Source organism: Panthera uncia, assembly GCF_023721935.1.
Source record: "Panthera uncia isolate 11264 chromosome A1 unlocalized genomic scaffold, Puncia_PCG_1.0 HiC_scaffold_17, whole genome shotgun sequence".
NCBI lineage: Eukaryota > Metazoa > Chordata > Mammalia > Carnivora > Felidae > Panthera > Panthera uncia.
This window is the reverse complement of record NW_026057577.1, coordinates 6,673,558-6,690,990: the sequence shown is the minus strand read 5'-3', so window position 1 is coordinate 6,690,990 and position 17,433 is coordinate 6,673,558. Positions and strand designations below refer to the sequence as shown.

Genomic DNA, 17,433 nt, shown 5'->3' with positions numbered 1-17,433 from the left:
TACAAATTGGGAAGTCCTATATAAGAATTCTTCGTACAACCACATCATCAACACACTGAGGTGCAGGCACTGCCTTCACTTCCCTCACCAGTGGGTGCTGGTTCCGCACCTCGGCTCCGAGCAGTGGGACCCCGTCTCCGCCCACGCTGCTTCTGTGCTGTGCAGCCCCTGTCAGGCTGTGCTGTTACTCAGTTTCTGCAGGTCTGCCCATGTCTCCCTCCCCCAAGGCTGGTAGCACCTCAAAGGCAGGGAGGGGCTTTCTTCCCTCTCACATGTCGATAAACTTAAGGAAATGTCCAATGCCCACCAATGATCCACTGAGAAAGCTTCTAGGGGGACACACTCTGCTCCTTGGGTTCTTCAGATCTGAGGGTGGTGGGCAGAGCCCAGGGGGAAGGAGTCAGCACAGCCTTTGATGAAGCCATCTGGCTCAAGTCCATACCCTTCCCACTTTACCATGCTGCTTCAATGAATCCTGGTTGAATGAAAGGCTCTAATCTAAAATCCCTATTTGTCTGGGGGTACCTGGGTAGCTCAGTTGGTTGAATATTCAGCTTTTGGTTCCTGTTTAGGTCATGATCTCATGGTTCCTGAGTTTGAGCCCCGCATTGGGCTTTGTGCTGACAGCATGGAGCCTGCTTGGGATTTTCTCTCTCCCTCTCTCCTTGCATCTCCCTCTCTCTCTCTCAAAATAAATAAAAATTTTAAAAAACTTACTAAAATCCCTATTTGTCTAAGACTGAAGACCCTTATAGAATCCCCTCCAGGATTCTAGAGTAAAATCTACCCACTCTACAGATAAACATTGGGTAGGAGGGATGTTCCTACTTTGGAGTTTAGAATAAGAAATGCCTTTAAAAAAAATTCTCTAGGGGTGCCTGGCTGGCTCAGTCAGTAGAGCACATGACTCTTGATCTCAGGGTGGTTTAAGCCCCACATTGGGCATGGAGCCAACTTAAAATAAAAAAATAAATAAAAATTTCAAAACAGCTTTATATTAAAAAAATTCTCTAACTCTAGAATCCTTTAAATATAAGCAGTTCAACTACTGTAAATATACTATTTACGTCCAAGTCTTGTGGGGACATCGGCTACCATTCACTGAGATCTCCCAATATCTCATGAGGGCCTCCTACGCACCAAGCACAAGGTAGGGATTGTTGAGAGAGCACTAACTAGACAGTCCATTCCCTCAAACCGTCAAGAGCATACTGGGAAGTGTGTCGTAGGGGCAGACGTAGAAGTGGGCCCAAGGGCGGTGTGGGGATAGCAGCCAGTGAGTGAGCAGAGGGAGTGTGTGAGTGGGACATGGATATAAAGGAAGGTTTCCAGGACGAGTCAAGACCTGAGTGCAAGTTTGTGCACAGTATCAACCCAGGTGTGAGGGAACAGGCATTCTCATACATGCTGGTGAGCCCTGTAAGTTGGCAAAACATTTCTAGGGAGGAAAATATGTAACATCTAATGAAAATTTTAAATGCACATGACTCCTAACCTGGCCACTACAATTCTATAAATGTACCTGATAAATATATATGTACAAATGTTCAAAGACATTTGTGCAAGAATGTTTGTAGCACTTTTTATAACAGGCCAAAACAAACAAACAAACAAAACAAAAAAAAACCCAAAAAAACCAAGAAATAACCTAAAACATACACTTGGAATGAGTAAACTATGGCATAAAAGCACAAAAAAGCCATTAAAAATAATGCAGGGACTTTGTGTACTGATGAGGAATGATGTTTAAGATGAAACAAAGGAAATGAAGCAAGTTAAAGAGTGTGTATGGTAGGGGCACCTGGGTGGCTCAGTCGGTTAAGGGTCTGACTTTGGCTCAGGTCATGATCTCATGGTTCATGAGTTTGAGCCCTGCATCAGGCTCTGTGCTGACAGCTCGGAGCCTGGATGGAGCCTACTTCCAATTCTTTGTCTCCCTCTCTCTGCCCCTCCCATGCTTGAGCTCTGCCTCTCTCTTGCTCTCTTAAAAAATAAACATTAAAAAAATTTTTTTAAATTAAAAAAGTGCCTGTAGTGAATGTGAATATTCACAGCCCCACACACATGCACACACACACACGAGTATACTAGCAAGTACAGAGACACAGTGGTAAATGAGACTTTGACTCTTCCCATTACAACTTTCTGTTGTTTTTTATTTTTATTTTTTTTAGTCACACACACATTTCACATTTAAAAAAATAATAATAAATGAAACCTTTGAAATGGAAAGCCAAGACCTAAAAGTCGGGAAGGTTGGGGGCAGACGAGACTGGAGGCAGAAGAGTAGGCCAGACTCTGAGCTCCACAGTTATAAACATCCCCCTAACAGCCCGTCAGGTGAGCAGTGCTGTCCCCCCTCTGCAGACAAGGAAGAGAGCTAGAAGACAGTGAGGAAGTTGCCCAAATTCCCAGCTGGGAAGTGGCGCAGCCTGGATCTGAATTTAGGTGTGTCTGACTACAATCTTCTTGTTCTTCCCAATACTCCATTCTAATTAACATCCCTAACTGCATTTAGAAACTGAAGTGATGTGTCCAAGGGCTGGTCAGGACCAGGCCAGGAGAAAACACAGGACTGGATGCTTCATCCTGCTGGCTTTACTCCACCAAGACAATTTTTCTTCTGATAATGAATCAGTCATCCACAGCCTCAAGACAATCTTTAACTACGCTAATGGTACAGAATATCCAGGACATGCAATAGTTAAATTAATTGACTGCTCTGGTTAAAAGCAGAGTTTCACAATCCTTCTCTTAGCTTCAATACTTGTTGAAATTTTTAACCAAATTGTTCTTTTTCCTTGCCTTTTTTTTTTTTTTTTTTTGAGATAGAGATAGGGTGAATGAGCTTGTGAGTATGGGAGGGGCAGAGGAGAAGAGGAAGAGAGAGGATCCTATGCAGGCTCCACACTCAGTGCAGAGCCTGACACAGGGCTTGATCTTATGACCCTGAGATCACGACCTGAGCTGAAATCAAGAGTCGGACGCTCAACAAACAGAGCAATCCAGGCGCCTCCCCCCTTCTTTAATTCTTAATAAAAATGGCAGAGCGCCGCAACTCAATCTTTCTTTGATAATGAAGAACCTTACAACATCTCAGAGCCATCCTTCTGAACATCAGTCCTTCAACTACACTGCTTACTATGATAAAGAACAGCCACTAGTGTTTGGTAATCACATCATCCATGGGTGGATCCTAAGGAAGGATCTGTCGAGGATTCCAACACATGGGCCCCTTGGAGGCACTGGGCCTGTCTGTTCCTCCTCCCCAGCCCCGACTCCCAGTGCTCTGGTTGGGGTGTTCTAAGTGTTCCCTTGATGGGGCAACCGCCCAAGTGTTCTCCCAGCCTCCATTCCTGCTACCTCCAAACCACTATTCACACGGCATTTCCCCAGGAAAACCTTTACATGAATGCTCACAGCAGTGACATTTTCTACAGTTCAAAACTGGAAACAATCCAGGTGTCCTTCAGTGGGTTAGCAGTTAGGCAAAGTGCTGTACATCCATACCATGGAATACGGGGCAGTAGTAGAAATGAACCAACTACTGATACATGCAACAGCTTGGGTGGATCTTCAGGGCATTATCCTTAAGTAAAAAAGCCAATCTCAAAGGGTCCATACAGTATAATTCCATTCACACAACATTCTTTTTTTTTTTTTTTCAGTTTATTTATTTTGAGAGAGAGCGAGCGTGCGTGAGTGCTTGTGTGCATGCATGCTTGAGAGGGGGAGGGGCAGAGAGATGGAGAGAGAGAATCCCAAGCAGGCTCCGCACTGTCAGCGCAGAGCCTGACGCAGGACTTGAGCCCAAAGACCGTGAGATCATGACCTGAGCCGAAACCAGGAGTCAGACACTTATGCAACTAAGCCACCCAGGCGCCCATACACAACATTTTTGAAATGACAAAATTATAGAGCTGTGGAACAGATTAGTGGTTGCCAGGGTTTATGAATGGTGGGCAGTGGGGGTGGGGTGTGGTTATAAAGGGTAGCACAAGGGAGAACTTTGGGACAATGAAATAGTTCTGTATCTTGACTGTGGTAGTGGTGTTTGTACAAATCTCTCCATGTGATAAAAGGACACAGATTTGTACCCATACGCTGCACCAATGCCACTTCCCTGGCTTTGATACTATACTGTGGGTATGTAAATGACAACCAATGGGGGAAACTGGGTAAAGGGTGCATGGGACCTCTCTGTACTATTTTTACAATTTCTTATGAATGGAGAATTATTTCCAAATAAGGAATTAAAAAAGAGATTTGTTGAACATATGCAGTGATCATACTGCTCTTCTGTTTAAATTCCTTGGATAGTGACCAACTGCTTTGAGAGTAAAACTCTGATCTTTAGCAGGCAGAGGGGTTCACAGGACTTCTGGCCCACTCTTGGGCAATACTGAATCACCTGACACCAGCTGACACACCAGATACTGCCTCTTCTACGCCTCTTCCCGAGCTGTCCCATCTGCCTGAAATGACTTTCCTCCCCATTTTGTTCTCCTGACCAACCTTCATCTTCCTTCAAAATCTAGTGCATGCACCTGCTTCTCTTGAAAGTTTTCCTCTACAGGAAACTTCAAGCTGTGCTGGGCATGCCCCCGTTTTTGGCACCACAACCTATATTCGTTTTATTGCAAGTCTACCTCTACTTCTACTCTGTGAGGTCCCTGAGGGCAGAAAATGCGTCTGATTCATTTCCTAATCCTCTACTAATTACATAGTGGGTGCCCAGTAAATATTTGTTATAGGCAAAACTAAGCAGAAGAATAAATGTAGGGCAGTGTGGTACAGTGGTTAGCATGAGGACTCTCAAGTGGGAGGGCAGGCTCCTGGGCAGACTCCATCAAAAATTGTTAGAATAAACAAATTCATAATGGTTCAGGATACAAACTTAATGCACAAAAATATTTTGTGTTTCTATATGCTGATGAACTGTCAGAGAAATTAAATGATGTTCTCACAATTGTATCAAAAAGAATAAACTACTCAGGAATAAATTTAAACATGGAGGTAAAAGACCTTTACATTGAAAACCAAAAGACGTTAATGAAAAAAGTTAAAGACGCAAATAAATGGAAAGATATTCTGTGTTCATGGATTGGAAAAATCAATATTGTTAAAATGTCCACACTACCTAAGGCAATTTAAAGATTCAATGCAATCCCTATCAAAATTCCAGTGGCATTTTTCACCGAAATAGAACAAATAATTCTAAAACTTGTGTGCAACTACAGAAGACTCTGAATGGCCAAAGCAATTTTAAGAAAGAACACAGCTGGAGGCATCATGCTTCCTGATCTCAAAGGTATAGTAATTAAGTATTACAAAGCTATAGTAATTAAGACACTACGGTATTGGCATAAAAACAGACATACAGAGGCACCTGGGTGGCTCAGTCAGCTGGGTGACCAACTTCGGCTCAGGTCACAATCTCACAGTTTGTAAGTTTGAGCCCCGCGTCGGGCTCTGTGCTGACAGCTTGGAGCCTGGAGCCTGCTTCAGATTCTGTGTCTCCCTCTCTCTCTGCCCCTCCCCTGCTTGCATTCTGTCTCTCTCTCTCTCAAAAAAAAATAAACATTAAAAAAATATTTTTTAAAGAATATTAAAAAAAACAGACATATAGATCAATGGAACAGAACAGAGGGCCCAGAATAAACCCACATATATATGGTTGATTAATTTGTGACAAAGGAGCCAATAATATACAATGGGGAAAGGACAGTCTCTTCCATAAATGGTGTGGGAAAGCTGGACAGCCAAATGCAAAAGAATAAAACTCAACCACTCTTACACTATACACAAAAACTAAGTTAAAATGGATTAAAGACTTGAACATAAGACTTGAAACCACAAAACTCCTAGAATGAAGCATTGGTGGTAAGTTTCTTGACATAGGTCTTGACGAGGATTTTTGTAATCTGGCACCAAAAGTAAAAGCAACAAAAACAAAAATACAAAAAGCAACAAAAACAAAAAAACAAGAGGGGCTACATCAAACTAGAAAGCTTCTGCACAGCAAAGGAAACCATTAACAAAATAAAAGGCAAACTATGGAATTGGAAAAAAATATTTGCAAATCAGGTATCTGATAAGGGACTAATATCCAAAATATGTAAGAAACTCATACAGCTCAATGGCAAAACAAACAAACAATCTGATATTAAAAAATGGGCAGAAGATCTGAATAGACAGTTTTCCAAAGAAGACATACAGATGGCCAGCAGGTACATAAGAAGATGTTCAGTATCATTAATCATTAGGGAAACACAAATCAAAGCCACAAGATTATCACCTCATGCCTGTTACAATGGCTAAAATCAAAAAGGCAAGAGATAGCAAGTGTTGGTGAGGATGTGGAGAAAGGGGCACTTGGGCACTGTCAGTGGGAATGCAAACTGATGCAGCTACTAAGGAAAACAGTATGGAGGTTCCTCAGAAAGTTAAAAACAGAACTACCATATGGTCCAGTAATTCCACTTCTGGATATTTATCCAAAGCAAACAAAAACTAACTTGAAAAGATAGTTGCGCCCGCATGCTCACTGCAGGATTAGTTACAGTAGCTAAGACGTGGAAACAACCTAAGTGTCCATCAGTGGGTGAGTGGATAAAGAAGAGGTGGTCTACATACACAATGGAATATTAATCAGCCTAAAAGAGAAGGAAATCTTACCATCTGTGACAATATGGACAGACCTCAAGGGTGTTATGCTAAGTGAAGTAAGTCGGATAGAGAAAGACAAATATCGTGTGATCTCTCTTATATGTGGGATATAAAAAACAAAACAAAATGAAACTGCCAACCTTATAAATCCAGAGAACAGATTAGTGGTTGCCAAAGGTGGGGTTAGGTGTAGGAAAGAAATGGATGAAGGAAGCGAAAAGGAAAAAGAAAAAAATGTGTATTACTCTCTTCTAAATTACAGTATACAGACTTAAGATTCAGAGTGTATATTTTTACAAGAATTGTCAAAATAGCTGTCTAGATTAGGATTTCTGTATTTTCTTTTTAGATATTTAATTGTGACACATAATAGCATAGTAAAAGATATCTGTTTTAAAAAAACACAGATTAGGACTCTGGGGTCAGAGGGCAAAGAGCCTACCACTTATCTGGATGATCTCAGACCAGCGATTACACACATCTGTAAAACAGGGATAAGCATAGAATCACCCTCAGGGGACAGTGAGCACAGTGCCCAGCACAGGGCAAGGTCTCAATGTCAGGTGACATTAGGACAGGTATTACCACACCCATTCTGTTTCCTGCTCCCCCAAATAAACGTTTGCATTCTGAAAGTGTGAACTAAAATCTGGGAAATGCAAAAGTTGATGACATGGCCAATGGTGGGTGAGCATCTCGGTCAAACTGCACAGAATTTACTTTTCATTTTAGGCTGTGACCGGCAGATGATGTTTCAGGACATTTTTTGAAGACATCTGCTTCATAGGATGTGTGTGCTATGTTTCTGAGAGCATAGTTAAGAGTTGATGAAACAGAATCAGAGCTTGTGGATTTATTACGTGGGCTGCATGTTCAGGCCTAGATATGCTAAAATCAAACTAGTGACAGCATTGGTTAAGATATACAAATACTTAAATAGTCTAACAAATTAAATCACAGTTCTGTACAACTATACATATACACACACACTGACATAATTTTTAAAGGAAGTTATTTTAAAAGCCAGTCATTCTTCCTCAATTATTCTTTCTCTTAGCATCACTGTGGGGGAGGGGAGATAAAAATATTTTTTAAACAAATCCCCAAGTTTCTCCTATCCTGGCCTATGGAAAGACAAACTTTTGGCATACCACTAAAATGTGTTCACACTGTCCATTCTCCTAATAGCCAAAAAATTCACTTATAAAAATACTTCAAATTCTAATTTCAGAATAGGCAAGAACCTATTTAACATAAAGGGAATTAATATTAATGCCTCATTTTTAAGAAAGAAATAACAACTATCCTGTTTGTAACTACATATCTTTAGAATCTAGTTTTACTATTTCTGAAAAGTTTCAGAGTATATAGTCCTTGCTGTCTTTTACTTTAATGTAAAGTTAGCTGGGGGCAGGGAGGGAGAGCACACTATTTTATGAGACCAAAAAACAAACAAAAAAACAACAAACAAAAAAGCCCAAATGAATTAAATAAAATCGAATTTGTTGAATTTCACCTTCAAATGTTGAGCAAACTTCCTTAGTTATGGGAAAGTCCTATGTTAAAACACTGACTACTCTTGCTCATTATTTTTATATCTATTAATTTATACACCACCGTTTTCCAAAGAGGATTTGAGGTGTCAATTAAAAATATTTTAACTGGCAATTCAAAGGCCAATATAAGGGGCACCTGGGTCGCTCAGGCTGTTAAGCGTGGACTTCAGCTCAGGTTGATCTCACGGTTCATTATTTTGAGCCCCAAATCCAGCCTAGCACTGATAGGGCGAAGCCTTCTTCGGATCTTCTGTCTCCCTCTCTCTGTCCCTCCCCTGCTCGCCTGCTCTCGCTCTCTCTCCAAAATAAATAAACATTAAAAAAATAATAAACCACAAATGCCTAAAAAAAATGAGCTCTTGTTGTGCAAAGGATATATAAACTTGCCTCCCAAATAATAGAACCCCTAATGAATCAATGGGTCTAGACACTGAGCCTCAATAGCTGCTAACATCGCAGCATGAGCCAGCCAGCTTTAACTGCTTCTAGATGGAAGATGGGGGTGTCTGGGTGGCTCAGGTCATGATCACGTGGTTTGTGAATTCGAGCCCTGAGTTGGGCTCTGTGCTGACAGCTAGGAGCCTGGAGCCTGCTTTGGATTCTGTGTCTCTCTCTCTGCCCCTTCTTCTCTCACTCTCTCTTTCTCAAAAATGAATAGTAAACAGTAAAAATAAAATTTTTTTTAATGAGATGGAAGACAGTACCCCACCCAGGGCATTCTGATTCTAGGGCATTAAGCCTCATCTTAATCCCACTGTGAATTTTCAGGAGATACAGAGAAACACATTAAATTACACTGCAGAGATGCAGCCAGTAAAATCCCAACTATGGAAATGGTATAGAACAACCAACTGCTTCAACAAATACACTACAAGGAAGACAAAAGAAGAGAAATAAAGGGGGAATCTATAGATTAAAAGAAACTTAAAAGATGTATCAACCAATCATAATGTATGGAACTTATCTAGATCCTGATTCCTATAAACAAACTGTTAAAGAACTATAAAACTTATAGGACGTCTGGAAATTTGAATATTGACTGTTATTTGATTATATTGAGGAATTATTGCATTTCCAAGTTTAAAAGAGTCCTTATCTTTTAGATATATATATCGAAATATTCATGGATTGAATGACATGACATTTAGGATTTGCTTGAAAATAACATGGGTGGGGGGTGTGAGGGTGTAAGTAGATGAAGTTGGGGTGAAACAAGATGGGCCAGGAGCTGATAACTGTGGAAGCTGGATACTATTGTTTAATTTTGCATATGTTTGAAAGTTTTCATAATAAACAGTAAAAATAAAGACTGACCTTGAAACTAGCTCAATCACAAAAGGTCAAGTATGAGTTTAATTATTCTTAAAGAAAATTATGTTAAAAAGTCACCTTTTTTTATACATTAAAAAAAATTTATTTTAATGTTTAGTTATTTTTGAGAGAGAGTCAGGGTGCGAGTGGGGGAGGCGCAGAGAGGAGACAGAGAATCCGAAGCAGGTTCCAGGCTCTGAGCTGTCAGCACAGAGCCTGATGCAGGGCTTGAACTCACGAACCATGAGATCATGACCTGAGCCGAAGACGGATGCTTAACTGACTGAGTCACCCAGGCACCCCAAAAATGTCACCTTCTTAACTAGTAGTGAAGTATAGCTACATATGTATATAACAAATATGTGTCCTGCTGCCAAATGTGGTTTCTGTTTTACCTTATGCATCACAAAAACGACTGCTTTACTGTTAATTGCTTCATCTGGCCTTTGTCTTTATCCATAAAATTAAGAACCCTTTATTTAAAAAAATTTTTTTTAATGTTTTTATTTTTGAGAAAGAGAGAGAGAGAGAGGGACAGAGCATGAGTGGGGAGGAGCAGAGAGAGAGAGAGAGACAGAGCATGAGTGGGGAGGGGCAGAGCGAGAGAGGGAAACACAGAACCTGAAGCAGGCTCCAGGCTCAGAGCTTGAACCCACAGACCGTGAGGTCATGACCTGAGCTGAAGTTGGACACTCAACTAACTGACTGAGCCACCCAGGCACCCCAAGAACTCTTTATTTTAAATCGACAAATTGAATATGCCCTCTAACACTTATTTGAAACACATTTTCATCTGTCCTGGCATCCCCAAAATTAAATCCTTAGGAAAATCAAAGCTCTCCAGAGAAGACTATGCCACAATAGGATTCTTTTTAACCCCACAGGATCCTTTTGAAAGAAAAAAAAAGGGTTAAGTGAAGGAAAACTTCTAGATTGGATGTTTTGCTTTCAGAACAAATTAAAAGCCAAAAGAGAACCATCAGAGTTGAGGCACCCAGGAAAGGACACTTAGCTGGGGGAAACCTGGGTTCAAATTTCACTTTCCAGCTACCTGCCTTGAAGCTGATTGCTGGAACTCTGTGAGCCTCCATGTACTCCTCTGAAGAAACGGGTGTCACAGATGCCACTTACAGGACTCCAGCGAAAATTAAGTGGAACTACATGGACAAACAGGGCCTACCTTCGCTGGCCTGGGGCTACCTTTCCAGCTCACTGCGGCTGTTGCCTCCTATGTAACCTGCCCTGGAGATCGACAATCCTGCAACCGAACTAAATGAATTTTACATGGTTCAGAGCATTAGTTATTACAGCTAATAATTAATTGCCAGCATTTAAAAATCAGGAGAGCAGAAATGCAATGTAGAGTTCTGACCTCGTTTTTAAAATTGCTGGGTGAGGTTTGGTTTTCCAAGGTCCCCACCACTCCATGCTCTTTTACACCTGGCCCTGCAGGCTGATTCCTGACCCCACACTGGGCTGATGTCCTTCCTTCACCCTGCCCTTTCCCTTTCGGTGCCTCTCCCTGCCTGGCAAATTTCTCACAACCCTTCATGGCCCAACTCCAGCGCCACCTGTCACCTCCACCTTTCCATGCCATGGCACAGCACCTCCACTACAACAAGCATCATCACACTGTCCTGGCACTAACCTGTCTGCATGTCTGCCTCCTCTACTGGGACTCTCAGGAGGAAGGGACCCTGTTGCTATTGCCTTTGTGTCCCCAAGGCCGAGCAGAAAGCCTGACCTAGATAATGTAGAATTCAGCAAATGCCTCCTGAATGTGTGGAAGGAAATGAGAGCTAAAATATTACAAAAATGTCAAAATTTATATTACAGTTACCAAATAAAGGGGTCAAGGACTTTTAAATGAGAACAAGCTTCCATCTGCTTACAGGTTTCACAAGTTAGTTAGAAGTCATTAAATAAACTGACAAAACAGAAGGAACAGCAGGTAGGGTCATTCATTCATTCATTGAACTGATATCACTGAGTACTTACTGTGTGCTTTCTAAGTACTGGGGACGAAGCAGTGGACAAATCCGACAACTACCTGTTTTCATAAAGCTACTTCCTTGTAGAGGAAACAAAGTAAACATAAATAGAATCGTTTCAAACCAGAGTGAACACTAAGAAGAAAATTAAATTAATGAGATAGAATGACTAAGGGGAGAAAGAGAGTAGTCAAGGAAGGCCTTGTTGAAAAAGACACATCTGACCAGAGGAAAGACCAGAAGGAGCCAGCTGTGCAAAGCCGCTGGAGACAGCTCCAAGCATTGGAAACGAAAGTGCAAAGGTCCTGAGGCAAACGGGGCTGCGCGGTGAGAAGATGGGTGGGACAGGAGAGCAGAGCTCTGGGTGGTGGGAGTGGTAGGGGAGGTGGGCAGGGCCGCTCTGGCACTGCTAGGCACTGAATGTGCAATGACTAGGCACTGGAGAAGCATGGGGATGGGGGTCTCTGCGTTGATGGGGAGGGGGTTCGTGCCCTACTCACATCAGCATGGGCAGTATCCCGCCCAATTTTCCACCTATCAGCCTGGGCTCGTGCCCAGGCACTTTCACACACATTCACATAGCCTGACAACAATCCTGTCCAAAAGGGTAGACATTTCCCCACTTTCCCTGGGGGAAAACAGAGGGTCAGTGCCTTGGCCAAGGTCGCGGAAACCAGATTCCGGGATCCTTAATATCCCGACGCGGGTATGCAACTGCGTGCCCCCCAATCTGGGGGGTGGCGTCCACAGATCCTCCACGACACGTCCGCCAGGGCCAGGCCAGGGAGCGGGGCCCGCAAGCCCCTGGCGGCTGACAGCCGGGCAGGAGGAGGCGACTGCGGCAGCCCGGAGGGCAGGGGCGGCGGCCGGGGCCGTCTGCGCCCCACAGAGTCCGGCCCACTCCGTAGCCCCCAGCCCGGCGACCCCGCGCCCCCTGGCCCTGCAGACCGCGGCCGCGCGGCCCTCCTGCCGCCCCTCCCCGGCGGGGCCCCGCTCGAGCAGCCCCCGCCAGGCCTCGCCCGCCCGCCAGCCCTGCTCACCTCGCCTCCCAGCCGCCGCGCCAGGGGGAGAGGGCGGGCGGGCGGGCGGACTGGCGGCGCTGCGCACTGGCGGCTCGCGGCTCCGTTGCCCCGGGCTCGGCCGGCCGCCCCGCCCCACTCCGCTCCGCCCCGCCGCCGCCGCTGCAGTGGGTGTGAGGGGCGCCGGGGCGCTTCGACCCTTCCGGTCCGGCTCCCTTCTCCTCCTCCGCCGCCGCCACCGCCGCCGCGGCGCCCGGCCTGAACGACCTTCGCGCCGACCAATCAACGTCCGGAGAGCCGGGCAGGCGCGGCCAATCGCGCCGGGGGGCGGGTCGTGACGGGCGGGGCGGGCGGAGCCGGGATAACCGTGCGGGGTTCGATGGGGCTCGGTGTCCCTCAGCAGCCCAGCTCCTCCGGCTTGTGCGGAGCATGCCCGGGGCTGGGGACGCAGGTCCGGCTCAGTACGTACGCTGATCCTCCATCCCCCCACGGGGACCTCGAAGCAGAGGCCCGACGCGGAGCCAGGAAGCTGTGGAGAGGGCCGACCGGCGGGGAGAGCCGGGCCCTCTGTGCTGCAGGTGCAAGGTGGCAGCGGCGAGGCGGCCTGTAGGGGAACGGACCGGCCCGTCTGGGGGAGAGTCCCGGGCGAGGACGAGGGGAGACCGGGATGTTGGCATCCGGCGTCCAGGAACCCGGCACGGTGTGGCCCCTGGAAGGACGAGGAGACCGACGCGGCAGGGGAGCGGGAAGGAGAGGCAGGGGTCTTGGACTCTGCGGCTTGCTAACGGCTAGAAATCGGGTGGTGGGGAGGGCGGAGTGCGAGGAGATGGCCACGTGCAGACTAGTGTCCCCGGCGGGTCCGTGACAGAAGGGAGGAGGGGAAAGGCTGGCGTATTCGGGCCAGGGGTCAAACCTCTGGCTCAGAGAAAGGCAAGGTCGTAAATGGGGAGAAGGGAATGCAGTGCTGAGGGTCCCCTAGGTCCTGGGGTCCCTTGACACCGACCTTCTTTTGAGCCAACTCCTGCAGCCCTCTGGCCCCTCGGTCGGGTTCCAGCAGGCCTGGGGTCATATGAAACGATGGAAGAGGCCAGGATATTTCGTGTTGCCAGATTTGCGTTTAAATAAGCAAAGCTGGAAGGGAGGGAGGGCGTCTGGACACACTGAAAAAAGGATAGGGATAGGGTGGGGGGAGGTGCACACTTTGAGGACAGGGAGAGGGGGGACTGTGGAGGAGGAGCAGCTTTCGCAGGATGCAGGAGCCCAGCATGCCAGAGCCCAGCGGGTGATCAGGGCAGGGGCCAAATTGGGAGGAAGGAGCAGGATCCTAACGAGGAGGAGGTCAAGGGGCTGGGAGGCATGGAGGGTGGTGGCAGAATTTGGGGAGGATGGAAAGCCAGTGATGCAGGGCCAGCTGAGGGCACCAGGGCCTCAGAGGAGGAGGGTAGAGGAAGGAAGGGATCCAGGCATGGTGTCCTTCGTTAGGCCACCCCCTACCTTGGCCACCAGAGGGAGTTTTCTAAAATTGAGTATGGCCCATCCTTGCTTGAAATTGTAGCTCCTGAATGTGATCTGCGTTGAGGAGGGCCCCCTGGTGGGTTCCTGCCCATACTGGTCCTCACATCAGCCTCATCTGCCACCTGCTCCAGGTGCACAGGAGAAAACGGAGCCAAAAATTGCCATCATCAAGGATTATGGGAGGCTAGTAAAGCCTGGCTGTCAGAGCTGTGGCTTCACTAAGGAGCACTAGTGGGTGCTTCCCCTTGGATTAGGAAGGGGCACCCATTCCTGCACTCTCCAGTCAAGTTTACAACACTCATCCCATGAAAAGTGAGTACCAAAAATCACTGCACACACATACACACCTATACATATTTCGTGCTGAGTTTTCTAAAAGGATTCTGCCTTTTCTGGTTTATGAAATAACAGCGAACACTTACAGACACAAAGCTGAGGTGACAAGGTAGGGAAGGGTCTAGTCCATGCTTTGAAGAGTGCACAGAATTTTGGTGGAGACCAAGGGAGATGAGAAGCGGGGGCATGTGGGGGGTGGGGGGGTATACACATGAGCATGACTGACAGCTGACCTAGCCTGCTAGCTGGAGAGGAATAGTTGAGGAAGACCTCTGGATAAGAGGAAGCCTGAGCCGAGGCTATAAGGCTAGCAAGAATGTGTTAGGCCAATGGTTTAGGCAGAAAGGGCACTGGGACCCAAAGATTCAGAAGTCAGGACCTGCATGCTGTGTTCAGGAAACCAAGGGTCACCTGGTCTTGTTGGCGATGGGGAAATATGGCCTTGAGGTGGATGGGTACTGCTGACCACAGTCCCATGGACTTGCTTCAAGTCACTGATACGCTTGTTTAGCCCAGTGTGGCTTTTTTTTTTTTTTAATTAGTTGACAACATTTGAAAATTGGGAGCTTTCACTTGAAAAATCTCAACTGGCAGTTTCTCTTGAATAGTTAGAAGCTCTGACAACATGGGGTCTGCATTCCCAGAAGGTAGTGGTCAGCTGGAGCTGAGTGGCAGCTGCCCCTTTAGGGGAGGCCCTTACATCACCATATCCCCTACCACTCCCTATCACCCCACTCTGGCCATGACTTCACCATCCCTTACCTGCTGGCCCTTAAGGCATTGCAGGGTAGGGGCTCCATCTCTGGAGGTCAAGGGCAGCTGCTGCGGGGTGTTAAGAAAGGAAGTGAATGATGCGATTAGGTATTTGTTTTGGAAGGATCACTAGAGCACATGAAGTTTCTAGGATGAGGGGCTTATATTCACAAGACCAGTTAGGGAGCTGTTGCAAAGGCCTGTGTAGGAGAAGGTGAGGCCTGGCCTGGGGCCAGGTGTAAGGAAAGAACTGATTTTAAAACTGCTTCAAGACTTGAGGGAAATGAAAATTAAAGTCACAGTGAGCTAGAACTACACACCCATTGTGATAAAAAAGACGGACAATATCAAGTGGTGGTGACTGATGTGGAGCAGTCAGAACCCTCATCCACCGCTGGTGGAAAAACAAAATGGCTTGTCCACTTTGGAAGACAGTTTGGCAATTTCTGGTAACATTAAACATACACCTGTCGTATCACCCATCAATCCTATTCCTGGATATGGAACTGAGAAAAATAAAGACACGTCCACACAAAGAGCTGTATGTAAATGTTTATGGCAACTTTATTCAAAACCGTCAAAAACTAGAAGCAGCCTATGTCTGTAGATAATCCAGCAGATGGGTAAATAAACTGAGGTACATCCATACAGTGGGATATTACCTGGCACCAAAAAGGACTGACTGACAAATGCACAACATAGATAAATACAAAAACATCATGCTTGGCCTTTGGGTGGCTCAGTCAGTTAAGTGTCTGACTTCCACTCAGGTCATGACCTCACGGTTCGTGAGTTCGAGCCCTGCATCAGGCTCTCCGCTTTCACCACAGAGCCCACTTCAGATCCTCTGACCCCCTCTCTCTCTGTCCCTCTTCTGCTTTTGCTCTCTCTCAAAAATAAATAGACATTAAAAAAAAATCATGCTAAGTGAAAGAAGCTAAACAAGGCTACATCCTCTATGATTCTGTTTACAGGACATTCTGGAAAAAGCAAAATCAGATCAGTGGTTGCCAAAGTCAAGTGGAGGAAGTGGGGAATGATAACCAGGGGCCAGGAGGGAATATTTTGAGATGATGGGTATACTCTATTTTAATTATGGCGGTGGTCATATCACTATATGTTTATCAAATTTCAGAACTGAGCACCTAAAAGAAGGTGACTTTTCATGTATGTAATTTATACTAAAAAAATTGATGTAAGGAAACGATGTCCATTTAAGAGACAGAATTGTCCTGGGGCGCCTGGGTGGCTCAGTTGGTTAAGCATCTGACTTCGGCTTAGGTCATGATCTCACAGTTCATGAGTTCGAGCCCCGCATTGGGCTTCGTGCTGACAGCTCAGAGCCTGGAGCCTGCTTTGGATTCTGTGTCTCCCTTTCCCTCTGTGCCTCCCCTGCTCATGTTCTCTCTCTCTCTCTCTCAAAAATAAATAAACATTAAAAAAAAAAGAGGCAGAATTGTCCATCCTAGAGGTAGGATGTAGGGATGAGTCAGGAGGAGGAGTCAGGGAGGTTCCTGACTTGATTTTTGGGGTGGGGACCTCTGGCCTTGGCCTGCTCACCCACCTGTGGAGAGGAAGGACTTATTGAATGTGCATCCCAGCTGCCCACCTGCTTTCTATCACCTCCCCCTTTCCTGTCACCTTTAGCCTTGCAGCTCTGGCTATGTGCCCTCTGAGATGAAGGCCACTGGCCATTCCTTTTTCCTGAGACCTCACTGCTCCCTGCTCCTCCCTTCCCTGCCTTGCACTTGGTTCCTTGATGGCACAGCTGATACCACCCATCTGGCAGACACTGTCCACTTCCCTGCCCCACAGGGGAGAAGAGAACACAGGAGGGAAGGAAGAGCTCAAGCTCCACTCCCTGGCCTGAGGCTGGCCCAGGGGTCACAGTGCTGACAGATATCCTTGGCTCCAATCTCATCATCCACTCTTGACTTGCCTTGACTGGGTTCCGACTGGGCTTTCCACTTTGTTGTGCTCTTGTGGGCAGGAGGTTGCTTCTCTGAGGCTCAGTTCCATGGGGAGTGGGCATGGGTGGTGACCCCCACCTGATGGGACTGCTGTGAGGTCTCAGGGAGAGAAGTACCAAGCTCGGGGAATAGACTGCACACAGGGACAATGAGTGTCTTCGTGCTGGCCTCCTCTGCTCCCCCCTCCCCCGACCTTGACTGCTCTCCTCCCACTTCCCCATTCCCTCCCCACCTCCTCCCCACCCCTGACCAGGACCCGATGTGCCAGGGGATGCAAGCCAAGACTGTTCAGGTTGTGTGTTCAAGAAAGCCA

At 46.2% G+C, this 17,433-nt stretch overlaps 1 protein-coding gene across 4 annotated transcripts in view; it reads right to left on the bottom strand.

Annotated features, from left to right (window-relative positions):
- The window catches only part of MAPK9 (mitogen-activated protein kinase 9), a 55,425-nt gene extending 42,659 nt beyond the window's left edge, over positions 1-12,766 (bottom strand). For 2 of the 4 annotated variants that reach the window (XM_049648966.1, XM_049648972.1), the window contains exon 1: positions 12,568-12,763. The gene's annotated coding sequence lies outside the window, so the exon portion shown is untranslated. Of the gene's footprint in view, positions 1-12,567 lie in introns of all 4 variants that reach the window. The other 2 variants (XM_049648973.1, XM_049648968.1) reach the window with 2 other exon arrangements.
- Positions 12,767-17,433: the final 4,667 nt, after the last annotated feature.